The sequence below is a fragment of the Manis javanica genome, chromosome 4 (assembly GCF_040802235.1).
Source record: "Manis javanica isolate MJ-LG chromosome 4, MJ_LKY, whole genome shotgun sequence".
In the NCBI taxonomy this organism is placed as follows: domain Eukaryota; kingdom Metazoa; phylum Chordata; class Mammalia; order Pholidota; family Manidae; genus Manis; species Manis javanica.
In genome coordinates, this window is record NC_133159.1 from 68,562,948 (window position 1) to 68,579,100 (window position 16,153).

At 33.3% G+C, this 16,153-nt stretch overlaps 1 protein-coding gene across 15 annotated transcripts in view; it reads left to right on the top strand.

Moving 5' to 3' along the window:
* Positions 1–16,153, top strand: part of ADGRL2 (adhesion G protein-coupled receptor L2) — a 261,756-nt gene that overhangs the window by 85,190 nt on the left and 160,413 nt on the right. The window lies entirely within an intron of this gene.

The following is a 16,153-nucleotide window of genomic DNA, read 5'->3' on the forward strand; positions in this document are numbered from 1 at the left end:
CCTCCCGCCCGGAGGTGGATGCTGAGGTGGAGGGCGCCGCGAGTTAGTTGGGGCTCGCACGTTTGTTTATGTTCGGCCGGGCCAAGGGGGAGACCCGCGCTCGCTCCGGCTGCTCCCTCCGTCCCCCACCTTCCCTCCGAAATCGATACGCAGAAACTCCCAGCCCTGTTCAGCCTGCTGCTTTTCTCCGGAGCAGTTGTAACGCTCTGGGCTCTCGAGGCATCAGTCTATGGAGGCATCAGCCTAGTTGCAGGGGGCACCGTGTGGGGTGGGGTCGGGCAGGATGGGGGAGTAGGGCTGGGTTATGCATTTTTGATTTTCTGAAAGCTGGGTCCGAAGGTGCCGTTGGCGCTCTCACAGCCAGTGTGGGGAGGGGAATGTGAGGCGCGCCCTCGGCGGGGCTGCTCGGCTAGGGGTGCGGGGCCCTGTCCCCTACCGCCCCGCCCGCCTTCGGACCGGTCCCGGGAGGCCGAGCGCTGGGAGCGAGTTCAGGGGGAAGTGGGCGGTGGGGGAGGGCTTGGATGAGTTGTTGCGGGTTGTCGTTTCTTCTGGTTGGTGGTTCGGTGGTGCGGAGAGGCGAGGATGACAGCAAAGCGCAGCCAGATGGGGCCGGGCCGGCCGGGGCTGGCAACGATTAGCGGCGGCCCGGCGGGGCGGGAGGGTGGCGAGGCCGGGCCCTGGGGAGGGCAGAGAGGCTCCCGGGCCCGCAGTGAGAGGGCAGCAGCGGGCTGCGCTGGGCCTGCGGGAGAAGTTAACGGGGTGTGGGCTCCTGCGTGGCTGTGGGGCTGCGAGCCTGGGGAAGCCTGGAGTGCCAGGTGGGGAGCAGCTAGGAGGAAAAGGTGGGGTGGGGGTGGCGCACGGAAAGGGAAGACCCTGGGGCTGACCGAACGTGGGCTGCTTGTTTGACTGGGGCGACCCGACCATCTGTGCAGGCAAGGGCGAGCGAAGCGACGAACGCCCCCCGGCAGTGGGGACCACGCTTGAGAGTCCCCTTTCGCTTGCTATCAGTAAAGTTTGTTCGTTTCGCCCAACTACGGGGCTCGGGTTAGGGGAAATCGCTGGAAGCTTTACTTTGTGCCAAAGTGTCGCCAAGCGGAGGCCAAGGAACGTGTGTCTTACATATATTTGTTATCCTCTGTTAACTTAGTCTTTTAAAAAGCATAGTTGGAGGGACAAATCCTGCGGTGTCGGTCGTCTTTCCCCATTTTCTATAAACTCTATCCTCCTCATCCTTTCCCTTTCCCCTGGTCCCCTCGTTCTGTTCTTGCTGATACTGTCGTCTCGATTCAGACCGACGAAATGTTTTCCTCCTGTTTCTTGAAAGGTGTCAGGCTGCTTAGCAGCTTCTCCCAGCAGCCTTGGGAGCGTCTGAGCCGCAGTCACCAGCCATATGGTTCCCCTTACAAAGGCCAGGTTCTAAGGCACTCCTCCTCCCCACCCCCGCCCCCAATTCTTAAATTTCCTCCTCAGTCTTCACCGTGTACTTCGCTCTTCCCCTTTCCAGTGGCGTAGATTTAACGGACGTGGTTGGTCCATTCATTTCTCCGTCAGTGTTTGTGTCTGGAATGGGCCCCACCGATTTCGCTCTTTGCTCAACTCCAGTTGCACAATGAAGAAAAGTCACATCAGTTTGGTAAATAATTGCCTGTTGGGATGTCTTTTACTAAAATCAGGTTTGGTCTTGGTCAAATCTTTACAGATAGGCACTAAGGAGGCAGTATGCAGAAAAATAGGATAGTTTTTTTGAAACATTCCAAGTTGTGGTGGGGCACTTGACCTAGGCAAAAGGTAACTTTGTAACTTTAAATTTAGTATCTTTCTAACACTTGAAACCGTTTGTAAGAGATCTACTTCCCTTCAGGTGTGTTATGGAACTTTTTGTTGTTCCTCCCTCCACCCTCCAATAAATGTGTGCAATGATAGAATACTGCAGAACAAATGTTCTGTTGTTTAGTTTTTTCAGATATTCCGGTTCTCTCCTTTTGTTACTTGCCTCTAAAAGACGTGCCATTTCACATCATTCTGCACAAATTGTTTGAATTAATGCAAGTGTGAATTCTTACCGTTTGAAGGGGCTATTAGCATATCAAAGGTTTCTTAGCATCAGCTCAATTGAGAAAACTTCAGCCTGTCTTCTATTTGCTTCCAAGCGGAGGCCCAAAGGGCAATGAGAATTGTAAAGGGTAAAAGTAGGGAGGTGGATTCAGGCTGTGTTTCTGAACTTTTACTGTTTTGTAATTACGTGAGCGAAAAACATTGTCTATTGCCGTGGAGCCCTTGCAAATGGCAAGACTATTATTTTTCTATTGATAAATGGTTTGTTCCTGGAAAAAGGGTGACCTTTATTTTATGATAGTCACTGTTGCCTGTTTTTTGGGGTCCCTTCAGTGGAAGAAAGAAAGCTTTTCCTTCTAACTTAATACTTTTATAGGGCCTACACTTTTTCATAATTAGTACAATGGGAAAGGCTTTTAATTAGTTTGTAAAACAATAGAAACCTTGTGATAACACACCTAGGAAACCTTAATTTTAATACACTTGCTAAGTTAATAGGAAAGATCAGTTCAGGGTTTTGAATATTAAAAACTCAACATCAGCTTTGTTAATGCAAACTTCTGTTGCCAGTATTAGTTTGAAAAAGGTTTGTAAGTGATTTTTTTGTCAATTGTATTTAGGAGAGATTTGAATATCATTTTGCCACAAGTTGTATTTTATCAAACTGTGAATTAAAAAATTCAGCTCACAGTTGGTTTATTTTTACTATGTATAGCGTTTTTCACAATGTGTTCTTAACGTTCCAGAGAGATATGTTCTTTGAATTTCTTTTAACTCAATATTCATGAATGAAGAAACAAGAACAAGTATTGGGTCATATGGGTCATTTTATGGCAGACAGAAGGGTCAAGGGAGAAGAACTTTTATCTTAAACTTCTGGGGAAGTATTGGTTTTATTTACCTAGTTTAAAATTTCCTAAAACCTAGTTTTAAGAAGGAGCTGAATCTAAGGGAAGGTTTTGGAGGGTTGTAAGCTCATTTTTTTTGTAGTTTTTAGATGGCTGGTTGATTTTGAACGTGAATTGATAACTACTTCTTTGGAGGAAGGCTTTTTTTAATGCTCAGACGACTCATTTTTATTCTAATAGTGAAAATTAACTCTAATAAACAACTTTGGAGGGGAAAATCATTAAAATTGCCTAACATTTTTAGTTTTCAGTTTAATAGGATGATAATTTCTTTCAGATTGAATTTTTTTAAATGGCATTCAAATTGTACATATTACTCTGAAATAATTTGATGATAGTTTATTTGATCCCTTCAGTTGTAGAAGAGGTGCTTTAGAGGTAAAAATGCTCACATTGACATAATTGCCATTACTGCCCTTAAGTTGCTGTTTACTAGTCTGCTTTGAATGAAGACCGCTATAAAGAAAACACATTCTTAGAGCTGTTAGTAATAATCTAAAATTGTCTTGAAAACATTGCTCTTCATTTTATGTGTTGGTGATCCCAAATTCAGCAAATCTATGAAGGTGAAATGCAGTGAGAAGATGAACATTTCAGTGACAAAATTGTAATACTTAGGGAAAAATTAATGTGTTATGTAGAAGCACTTCAGCTGTCATATTCAATCATTGTGGGTTAGTATGTGTTGGCAACAGAAAACAAATTTAGAAATGAAGATAGCTCTGGGAGCAGGTAGTTGGGGAAATCAGAATATTGTATCATGTGGGGTAGAACAAACCAGTTACTTCAGGTTTTAACTTGAGAATTTCCAATAAATATAATTTTTTCAGGCTTTTGACTCTGCTTTATTATTGGACTAACATCAAAGCAGACAACAAAACTTCCAAATGTTATAAAAGCTAATATAAATATACAGATCTCACATGGAGTATCATAGGTCTTAATTTAAGATGAGCAATTGGAGTTTTTATTGCTGCAGTTTTCACAATCAGCAGAAACGATAGCACCAAGCTTTTGGGCGTTTCCTTTCTTAAAATTAGTAAGAGCCCAGCTTTAAAAATCAAGGACACTTATGGTTAGATCTTCATTTCATTATTATTTAAGCTTTCTGTGTTTCATTAAAAATTTAAAATAACATTTTTAATGTCTTAAGTAATATAGGAATATTGGGGCTAAGACTGAGATGGTGGGAAGGTCAGGAGGTAACTAGAGAAATCAGTACACAACAGTAGTAAAGTGTAATTGCTCTGTTTTATATCAAAATATTTATTTGACCTAACTTTTCTGAATAAGTATTCAAATAACTCTTAGTTTATTGACTGGTGCAATTTGAGATGAAGTGAGCATTACAATTTATTCTAAGGTATGGGATAAACCCTTGTTCCTACCTGAGAGAAATCTGTTTTTCATTTTAATAATCCATACTACTTTCCCAGTTGCTAATATTTAGAAGCACAGATTAACTATTCCTAGATTAGGAATAAAATACAGTTTTGGAAATTTGAAAACTTTAATGTCATATAGTGTTGCTTTTTTTATGAAAAGTTTCCCTAAATACTGTACACTTTTGCCTGTTGATGTTCTCACTGTATCTGATTCCGAGTCTTGAAGGAGAGCTACACCTTTGACATCTGCTTTTCTGCAGAAAAGGCTCATGTACAATTCAAGTGGACTTACTTTCAAGCTAGTACATTTTAGAAATAAAATGCATAATTATGGAAAAGATTCATCAGATTATTTGTAAAAACAATGCCTGTCTAAAAAAATTCAGGAATTGATTATTTTAATCAAGTGCTAAAAATAGCAACTTTAGCTGTTTGTCCTGAAAGGGACTTGAAAGCCTGTTTGTTTTGATTGTATCAGTTCCTAAGGTAATTTGTTTAAATATTAGTTCACATTCCCTAAATAGATAACTGTTTTGTAACTATTTTCAAGAAAGATTAAAAACATTTCTGTTTTAAAGGTAGATTAAAATCATAGCTTAGTTGACTTCTCTTATATAACACTAATTAGTCTATAGCCCCACCCAAATATTCATCTCTTCAAATAGTTCTTGATTGAAGGTTGAAAGGTTGAAAAGTATTTAATCACCTAGATTACTGTAATTAGACTTGATGTTATCAGAAAAATTGAGACTGGTCTCTGAAATCTGCTACTCAAGAGTGGTCAAATAGATTTTTTTTTTAATGCTTTAAGAAAAAGGTTAAGGAAATGGATTGTTTAACATAGAGATAGCTAATTATTGGAATTAGGAAATTACAATCCTAAAGTAATGACATTTTTCTTGACCTAGCCTGATAACTTTTAAAGGAGTAGTTAATAACTAGGCTCTTTAATTCCTGTATTTTATTCAAGACTTCAGTGTGGTATTTTGGGTTTAGTATATAGGTTTTGTTAAGTGTATTGTTAAGTGTGTATTATAAGCTAGGAAAAAATCTAAATAGTATTTTGAAGTATGTATGTATTTTTTAAATAGATCAATTGTGTCACAAGGAAAGGTCCTAATTAACCGAAAGTACTTAAAATATATTTTTAGGTCATTTATTTGATGGAATAGTAGGCAATAATTTGCAGATACTATCCAACAGATTCTTATCCAACAATTTTTACAAAGCTATTTCTTAGTAAAAAACTCCCATATTTGCAAATAAAAATTATTTTTAAAAAAGGGAGATCAAATGAAGGAGACAAGTGCCTAACACCTGCAAGTAAAGTGCAGCTTACAGGAAAATGTTATTGATTGCTTTGGAAGCACAGAGCAAGTTTAAATACAATTTGTTTAATTACAACAAAAATGCAGTTTTATGAAGTAATACAGTTTGTCTTTGTGGAGGACTTTATGCATTGTGTGGTGGGTAAGTAAAATTCCATCACAATTGTATAAATTTGTTCAATTACCAGGACGGCTAAAAGAAAAAAAAATCAATTTACATTGAAAAGCAACAGAAATTAGATTACCTTGGTTAGTAGGAACTTGCTAGCAGTGTCTAAACTGCTTAATAATATGAAAAGATACCATGTTTCACAGTGTAAGGATATTGGTGCCTATTTTAGTATGTATATATCTTGTTTGATTGGTGACTTGTTATGTGAACATCTTTTTTTCTTTGTTATATTTTTATGGAAGCTATTACATGATGTAGAAGAAACTATTTCCACTTGCATTTTCTCATTTGTTTAGAGGTTTGTTTTCTAGTAGTTGTTTTTCTGAATTTTAGAATTTGTGATCGGTATTTCAGATCAGTATACGTGAAATATCAGATGTGATTTTACGAATCAAAAGAAACCTACCTAGTCCATTAGTAGGGATAGCTAGGTTATTATCAGCAACATAAACACATTTTAGAAATTTTTACTACTGACTCTAGAATTATATGTAACTCTTGGATCTTAAGTTCTCGTTGCAGTAAAGTGGCATGGGATTCACGGCAGCAGATAGCTCGCCACCTGTTTTATTACCACCTTGATTCACTCTGGCACCAGATTTACCAAAGTGCAAGAACAAACACAACTACCGCTCACAGCCACCCGGCTGTTTTTAGGTCATGAAGTCAACTTCCTGGAATTTCTGGGGAAACCAGTTGAAAAGGGAGGACAAATGTCACTTTAAATAGAGATGTTTAAATCAGATTTCTGCCTGAGGGTAAAATTTAGGTCTGTTTTAGCCCGGATGTAATGTCTCCCTCTACAGAGCACAGCATTAATCACTACCTGACAAGAAAAAGTATGCTGAGCAAAACGGGCCCCTGTTGGTCTTGTCATTGATTTTTCCAATCTGTGAGGAGTACATTATGAACATTAAAATGAACACACAGGAATTAAACCTTAATCTCTGAATTTCAGTATTGAAATTAATTGCTTTAAAAGCATCTGATTTAAAGCCAAAAAATCTTTGGGAGACTTTTTTAAAGGATAGATTCAATACTTTAATAAAAATAGAAATATAAGATTAAAAGTAGGCAGTTCAAGCAGAAATTAATACCTGAAATAATGACCAATCTTAATTCTGTTTTGATGGGTTATGTAACTTCAAAAATGTTTTTTTTTAATCTCATAGTAGAAAAAAGAAACAGATAAAATTAATAACTTGTTTGTTCTTGGCCAGGAGAGATAGAAGTTGAAAAGATGGTTAACTTTTGATTTAAATGGATTCAAACATATTGTTTTGATAAAATGAAACCAGGTAAAACCCCTTATCTTTTTCTGGATGAAAAGTAAAATTTTTAGCCGTTGTAAGAATAATGAAGAATGAACCTATGAGGTTCCTAATAAAAAGAAAAGGGTTTAGTTTTGTTCTTTAGTTATTAGATAATACTATCAACTCATTTTTTGGTCAAATATATGTAAACATGTACATACATAGCATGCAATTTATATTCGGTTCCCTTGTATATAGCAATATTTCTTGACAGTTAACTGTCTAAAAATTGGTTTAAAATGTAAAGTATGTATGATTAAAATACCTGTCTTTAAACTAGTTTTGAAAATAATGTAATTTATTTAATTTCTATTTTGTTCTCAAAGGTATTTCCTGCCTTTGGACCATAAAATGTTGTACTATCCACACTTTGCATCATTTTGTAGGTATTTTAATATTAGTCCATGCCTTAAACAGATTAATTACTCTGGATTTAGGTAACAGGATAATCTAACCCAAGTACTGTCAAAAATGCTTCTTCTCTCTTTGGGGCTGGCTAAATGACCTTTTTTTGACTAATGCTTTCTCTTGTAGAGGATAGTAAACAGTATCTGACTATAGAGAGAACAGGAGTATTCTTCTTTTTTGTTTATAAACTCTAATTTTAATCATTTATTCTTAAAATAAATACTGTGACACCAGTTCTCCATATAATAAATGAATCATTGCAAGATTTTAGATAAGGTCTTCAGTTGATACATTCATTTTATACTTAATCAGTTCTCAACTAAAGTACATTAAAAAATCGTGGAAAATGACTTTCCCGATGTCTTTAATTTTGAAGCAAATTATTTCTATTTGGAATTATATTTTTATTACTCTACTGTTAACTTCCATGTGGAAATTTTACTCCTTTGCATTAAAAGCCTGTCATTTTGTACTGTTTATTACTGTGGTTATTGATTAGATATTATGAACACATTCTCATATAACATTTTCTTCACTTATCTTTAAGTTCTTAATCTCAAGATGCTTATGGTATGTTTTTATTATTCACATTTCTGGTTAACCTGTGGTTAATGTCAAGGTAGTTTGGGAAACAGTAATTTTGGTGATGTATCTCAGTGTACGTATTTTCATAGATTTTGACAAAGGCTTAATGTAGTAAGTGAAGCATCAGTACATTTTGTATATCTTGTTTTACATTTTAAGAGATGAGCATAATTCTAAAACACTTCATTTTGCTTCTGATGCATCAGCACATAAAAATTACATTAGAATTATGGTGTCCTAGACGTTTTCACTTTTACTAAGAACGTGACAATTTTTGTTTTTTTCCAAACTTCTGTGAATGTCATGAGAAGGATAATAGTATTTGGATATAGGTGTTTCCTGTGGATAACTCTGTAGATAAACAGTAGGGACTTTCTTCCCCAGACCCTGTTTTTTCTGCTGCAAATGCTATGATGTCCATAGCCTTGATGGAAGCTACTTTTCGTATTATCACTGGCTTTTAATTATTTAAAAATTTATTTCTTTTTCTTAAGCAAAAAACTTGTTTTTCCCCTTAACCTTACTTTCTTTAAGTGGAACAAAGAAATAATACTCATTTCTGTATAATATTTCTGTATGTTTTAGCATGAAAGTTAGCGTATCTTTTATAATTTTCATTTGTTCAATAAAGATCTCAGCTTAAAGCTGTCAGTTCGTTTATAAGTAAGTCAAACTGAATTTGCCTCAAATTTCCAGTTATTTCTTACATTTTATAAAAGTGGTGTGTGCATGTTGGAAGGGGGAAATTGTAGAGGAGGAAGACATCAAACATTGCCCAGTAGTAATTTTTCCTTTTTTCTTTTTTTGTGGCTCTCTTGGCAAAGCTGCACCTTATCTCTGTATACATGGGAAAAGGAATATGGCAGAGGAGAGTATAACCAGAAATCTAAAACAGATTCTGAAAAAAGTATGGAGTGGCAAAGAGCATTTTGCAAACCAAACAAGTTTTTCTTCTTTTTTGTATTGAATTAATGAAAGTAGATTTATATTTCAAAAGTAAATACTGCCCAGTTTTAAGTTTTAGAATTATCCTAAATAAGAAGAAAATGTCATTACTGTATTCATTTAAAATTGATCTTTTAACTTTTCACTATTAATCCTACAATGCCATCTTTGTGCACTTTGTGATCAGAAGATGCGTCATACAAACAAGTTGAACAGCTTTGTTTTAAGTGGTCTCATTTCATACTGGCACTGTGTAAGCAAGGTAGTGTTTTCTTTTCCTTGAAATACACTTTGTGAGAGTGGCTCATGAGTGACTGTGAAAAGTTGGTGTATCCTGCCTACTTAAAGCTGTATTCTTAACCAAGTTGAAAGTCAAGAATAATCATGTTTAACCACAAATTTTCAAAAGCAGTTATTTTAATTAGATAATTGGTAAAGAGGAGGGAACAGTGTTAGATGATAGTGTTTTATACCACCGTGGTCTGCCTGTATACAGGCAAATACTTACGTTTCAAATATTTTTGCTAACCCTTGTTATTACCTGTAGAGGGAGCTTGTATATGAGATAAAATAATCAAGGCAGTATAAATTGATAATATATCTTTAGAAAAATATTATCTTATTAATGTATTTTTTTTTATTTGAGAAAAGCTGTTTTAAGGAAAGCGAAGCATTTTGAGATCAGCCAAATTATAATGAAATATAATGTACTAAATGCCAGGTATTTGTTGTTTCCTGTATTCTCAGATAACAAATGTGCCTTTTTCCTTTACTTAATTAGTAAAAATAACTTGAAAGATAATGAATCAGAGTCATTTTGAGATGCAGACTTTTTTAAAAGATTGGCTAAAGCTCTGGGATGATCACTGCAGAAGTGTGTCTTGTTTAAATATCTAATTATTGTTAAGAGTGACCTGAATTTTTTAGATGATTTTCCAGATTATGTAAATATCATAAAACAATCACTAAATAGTAAGTAGTAAATCACGTTCCTCTACATTTAATTAACATATCAAATTAGATGAGTTTCGTATGTTCTTTTCTAAAAACAAAAGGATCACTTTGGATTAATGACGTTTACTTCCAACAATGGACCAGTTAGTGCAGTGACACTTAAAACAAGGAACTACCAGAAAGGACCTAACATTAAATGGATTTGAAAACTGCTGACTAACTTGGAAAATAAATGAATGCAGGCAAGAGAGACAGTGGTTGATTAAAAACATTTCTATTTATGAACCTCATGTCAACTAAATTTCTAAGAAATTATAGTTCGGATGCTCAAATACTTGAGAGTTTTGCGATCAGGTGTTGGTAATCGGTGAAAGCCTTTAGGAGCATTTGGATCTTTTGGTGAGCAAAATGTTTCACACTACCTGCATATACCTAATTGTGCCAGGAAATTTAAGGATAGGGTATTGTATTAAATTCAACTAAAAAATGAGTATTTTTATTTTTACATTTTGGCCTAGTAATGTTTTTTCAGAATTTGTTTAGAGAAGAAAAAGCTTATCTATCTACTTATGCATCCTTGAAAAGAGGTGATTAATAATTAATGTTTTCCCTTGTTTACCAAGAAATGATAATGACAAGTAAAATATTTTCATTTTAAGAGGCTTTGTTTCTTAATCAAATTCATTTTTAGGTATTTACTATTTTACTAGCAAGTCTCTAATAATGTGAATAGTCAAATTGTTACTGTTACACACAATGACCCTCTAAGTAAGGAAACTTGTCTAGTGAAGATTTATGGTACTGGCATAGGCTTTTGTGTAAGTATTAACCTCTCAGCATGGTCATGTGTAATCTTAACAAGTCTATGCTACATTTATGCAGAGCATTTTCATATCAGGTTAAGAATATTAGCAACAGCAATTACACTTCAATAGGATTATGATGGTATGTTTTACAAAACTTATGAATGCTCATTTTCCATAGAATTATTGATGGGCATCCTTACTGCCAACTTTACTTCATCATCCTCAATAATATGATAAAAAGATTTCTTTTCATATTCAGTGCTAAATATGAAAAGCACCGGAAAATGGAATCTGATATTACACTCCATTACCCTTTTCCCTCAAATGCCACAGCTCCCTTCACAGTGAGGTAAGGGTTACTACAGAATTCATTCCAGGGAAATTGTTTGAGGAGCAGTAACTGTCACAGGGTGCATAACTTCTGAGAGGTTATTGGAAAGGCACAGCTAGGGTAAGTTCTACTCATTGTTAAATTCAGAGCTAGACTACTGAGTGGTCTTTAAAATAATAAAATTTGAATCCATAAACAAAGAAAATCTATTATTGAGAGGTTAATTATTGTTGTAAAATTATTATTCTTATATTGTGGATGTTTATAACAAAGAAGTAAATTGGCAACTGCCTTTCAGTTTAAAATAAGCCTGACATCCTTCGTAAGTGATCAGAGAATTTTATTAAATATTCTTGAATGAAAAATAAAAAATAAAATGAATTATTGTATAATATCCTCTGTTCATTTATATATATATGTTAAGAGTAAATGTGTATACATTGTTCCTGCGTCTATTTGAGAATATTTTTTAATAGGCCATATTATGTATAGAATATATGAATAAGTCTCCAGATTAGGGTAATATGCGTTATGATCATAGATTTCAAATAACTTTTTAATTTAGTCTTCTAAAATTTTTATTATCAAATCTTACAAAATACAAATCTTTATTATCAAATCTTACAAAATATGCATTTTATAAAAATGCAAGTACCTATAAAAAAAGACTGGATATGTTTTATAACCCTTGAAACAAGAGTGAAATATTGTATCGTTAACAGTTTAAATGAAGGATAACAAAACATGTAATGAACTCTAATTTGTCAAAAATGTATAGTATCTATGGAAGAGTCTAAAATAAAATGTGAAATGATGAATCTGTTTTAATAACTGTATTGGAAGAAATAATCCATGTATTTCAAATTGCCGTAACAGGATTTAAAAACATGTTTTTTTTTCATTTTAATTGTAAATATAGATGAACAATATTGGTTTGCTTTTGCTTTTTATGTTTCAAAGACATTCCATTTAGTCTATTGCATGGATTTCTTCAAATTGAAATCTACCAATGGCTTAAAAAGACTGCTGTTTATATTGTACATTTCATGTAGTATGATTTTGTGTCAGTCCCATGATACTGCTAATTCAAAGCTATACTGAAGAGTGAAAGTGTTAAAATCTTGAAAGTATCAAATTTCTATTTTAGAAAAGAATGAATTAAAAGATACCACAAATTATCTCCAGTAATTTAAACATAATTGTATTATTTTTATATAAAGTAAACATAGCACCTAAGGAAATACCTGAAATAAAAGAAAAAATATTGATGCTTTCTGCTTGTGTATAATTTTGTCTCATATTTGTATGGCTTCCATATTTTAATATAAATATGATTTTAATACAAATACAAATTGCCTTTTTTTGAAACTTATTTTTAAGAAGGAAAAGAAAACCCATTAATCACTGAAGTTTTACATAAAGGTTTTTAAAAATTTGTTTACATTCAATGCTTTTTAAATCAGTATTGATTCAAAAGGCATTTTTTTTTTGATAAGTATGAGTCAAAGCAGCAAGGAGGTTGTTTTACTCATACCAGAGGCCCTAAATAAAGTTAGTTTAGATTGAAGGAAATCGCTTGGCCCAGCCTTTAGCTACTTGTCAGAGCACCATATCATAGTAAATGCTTTCTCATCTCTTAGTGGTAATTACTGGCCCACAGTAGCTCTTGGCTCGTGCAGAAATAAATAAGTGTAATTATATGAATTACATTTCAAGAAAATCTTTGTTTTAGCTCTTTCATATATGAGATTGATCTAACAGCTGCAACATATAAGGTATTAAGAATATATTCTAAAAGCACTTCTCTAATTTTGATAGGAATTTAGGGTTGATTAGTGCTTATAAAATATTGTGTAGAATTATGGTGACAGAACTATGAATTTATGGTCAAGAATACTTTGCCTATTTAATAATACAGTCACTGTCCCATACCTCCTGTGTTTTTATTTTTTACTAATTTTCTTGTATTGTGGAAGTATGTAAATTCTTCCAACATTTCAACCTGGAAAGCTATAATTGGTTTCATTAAATGAGAATAGATATCTTTTAAGACAGTTATTATTCAGTTAATAATATCACATAATTAAAAAATCCAGGAACAAATTTTAAGTATCTTAAAATTTACATTTTCTAGAATTGCATTTTTTCAAAAGCATTTAGAATTGACATTTAATAGTTCACATAGTCCTAAAAATATTAGAGAATAAGAATTAGAAAAAAAATCCTGTACCATTTGACAATGGCAAAATGACAAAATTTTAGATAAATAAAAAGAGAAAGAATTAGTCCTTTAGAACAAACTAAATTGAATAACCTGTAGTAAACCATTGCTTAAGTGTTTTAAGAATATTCAGAATCTTGTGGATTACATGCACTAATAGCCTCATTCTCTATTACATCATCTGTTAATTCTGAAAATAAAGAGCATACCAAGAAGGTTGCAATTAAATCACCACAATGTTAACTTTTACTTGAAAATAGACCAAAAGACAATTTAAATTTTTTAGCTTTATTAAAATCTATTTTGTCTGTTAATAAAGAACAAGTCATCGCAAATTCCTAATTTATAGTACTCATACTAGCAGGTTTTTTTGTACTGTTCTTAGGAACACCTTTCAGTATTTTGTATATTGCTTTAGTAGTTTTGATACTTCCTCTGATAGAATCTTTTCTTCAGATGTTTTAATAATTGGGTGTTAACTCATTTCTGAATTGATGGCTGAGGGCTTTCTTTTTAAAAAAATTAAATCACATTTCTTCCTTTAACTTTGTAAGTGAGCTTATCTGACCTTCTAAAAAGATGCAAGATATAAATTTAATGATTACTATCAATGTATTCTTTTTAACTTGTTGTGTAATCATGTGGTGGTCTTCAGGGTGTTTTCATATGACTAAATGTATATTAAGCTCTCCATAATTAAAAAAGGATATTTTCCATACCTTCATGTTTGGCATTATTTAAATTTTATAAAAGATTCTTTTATCATTTGACCTGATAATTATTCATTCTAACATAAAAATGATTTTTTATACTTGCTTCCTTTTATTCAACCTACAAAATAAAAACTTTATTTCATGTATTGTTTCTCAAAGAAAATATGGAAAGTTTACATTGAAGCATCTTAAATGACAGTTTGAGGAATGTATATATATTGCTAACCTGTAAGTAAATTTGTGTTATGAATAAAATCATTTTAAAAGAAAAGTTTTGTATATCAAAGATTTTTATGGATAACCACATAGCACATTTGATGCCTTTGATTGGCCTGCTTTTTATTTAAATTTGTTTCAACCAAAATATGGGAAGGAAAATATATGTATATTTCTTGTCCAGATTTAGCTTTGTCCTGATGTCATTTTTTTGGCTGAAGATTAGGTCTACCTGCTATCTAAACTTATAAATTACTGTGGTATGTGTAACTTATGTATCTATTGATTTTTTTTCTCCTTATCTCCTTTTCCGTTAGAATATAGTACTTAGATAAACTTCTATGGTAATTTTACTATTTTAATTTGTTGACATTAGTTTTATAAAAGATTTAATAGGAGTGAAAAGTATATGCAACTCTGTATAAGGAAAAGCTTTTAGAAAGGGAACTGTAATACACATCAATAATTCCAGTAGCTGGAAAAGTCAAACCAAAATGTGAAGATTTCCAGGAGACAATATATAATTTTGACTAACTAGTTAAAATTTTCATTAGCACTGCTAATGAAGGCTAACTTTTGGACATTATCACAACTTACAACTCTTGAATTTTTAAAGTTCTGTATATCTGAGCATTAATTCCTTGTCAAATTGACTTTTTAATGCTGAGTATTCATCAAAGCTTCACTATCTTACATCATTTTAACATACAATCAAAAATTGATGAAATTAAAGTGTTAACATCTATATTAAAGTTTTTTTGAAATCACCTGTCATGGTGGCATAAACTTTTAAAGGTAAGATTTCTGTCCATTTCTTTGTAACTGTTGAAAATTTATGACTAGATTGAAAACTATTTGAATTGACAGTTTAGTGGAAATCAGAAGCCACTTAACTTTAGCAGTGAGATTTCTTTATACAGACTTTGAATTTATTAGTTCTTTGCAAATATAAAATGTAAATAATTAAAAAATAAATCTAGAACAGTTTTCAGTTCTATATGTATATAAATACATATTACAAATTTTTAAAATTAAAAATTGTTCTTGATTCTAAATATAATAATTAGAATTTTATCTTTATAGTGCAAATACCTAGTGGTGTATTTGCTTAGCTGAAAGCAGATGTTTCCATTTTGGAAGGAGCATGTATTGAAGACTATTGATCTAACTAAAACTCCTTAAGCCAACCTTTTGTTCATAGGGACATTAATTGAGTACAACTAAGATCATAAAGGTAACTTTAAATGAAGTAAACCTTTATTTTTTGCAGCCTTGTAACCCTTCTGTGTTGTGCAGTTCATAGTCTTTTCAAGACTGAAAGGTATCACCACGCTAGAACAATTAAATTTGTGCTATTATCCTGCCTTGCTCCCAGTTTTGATAAATTAAATTGTATTAAGATGCACAGTACTAGAGAATTCTAACTACATAAAATAATTATTTAGAAAGTCCAATTAAAGTAAAAGTCATACGTAAGTTATCTTCTAAAAAATCCGGTTATTGCATATGTGGATGTGCTCTTTTAATGTACGCTTCTGATGGTTCAGAACAGCTATTACTGACAGTGTTGCATATGTATGAATAAGAGAGAGGGCTTGCATTTATTTTAATAGATTCACAGTATTTATAATACTTTGCGTGTTACTTTCAAAATGTTATTTTTGGTTTCCTACAATTCCAGAGTTTATTACAGAGCACATTTGGTTTATGAAATGTGACAGAACTCCTAATACTGAGTTTGCCAAAATTGCCAGACCAAAAGTACATCATTTGCTTGTATTGGTCTTAAAGTTTGTATTTTTAAATTGAATGT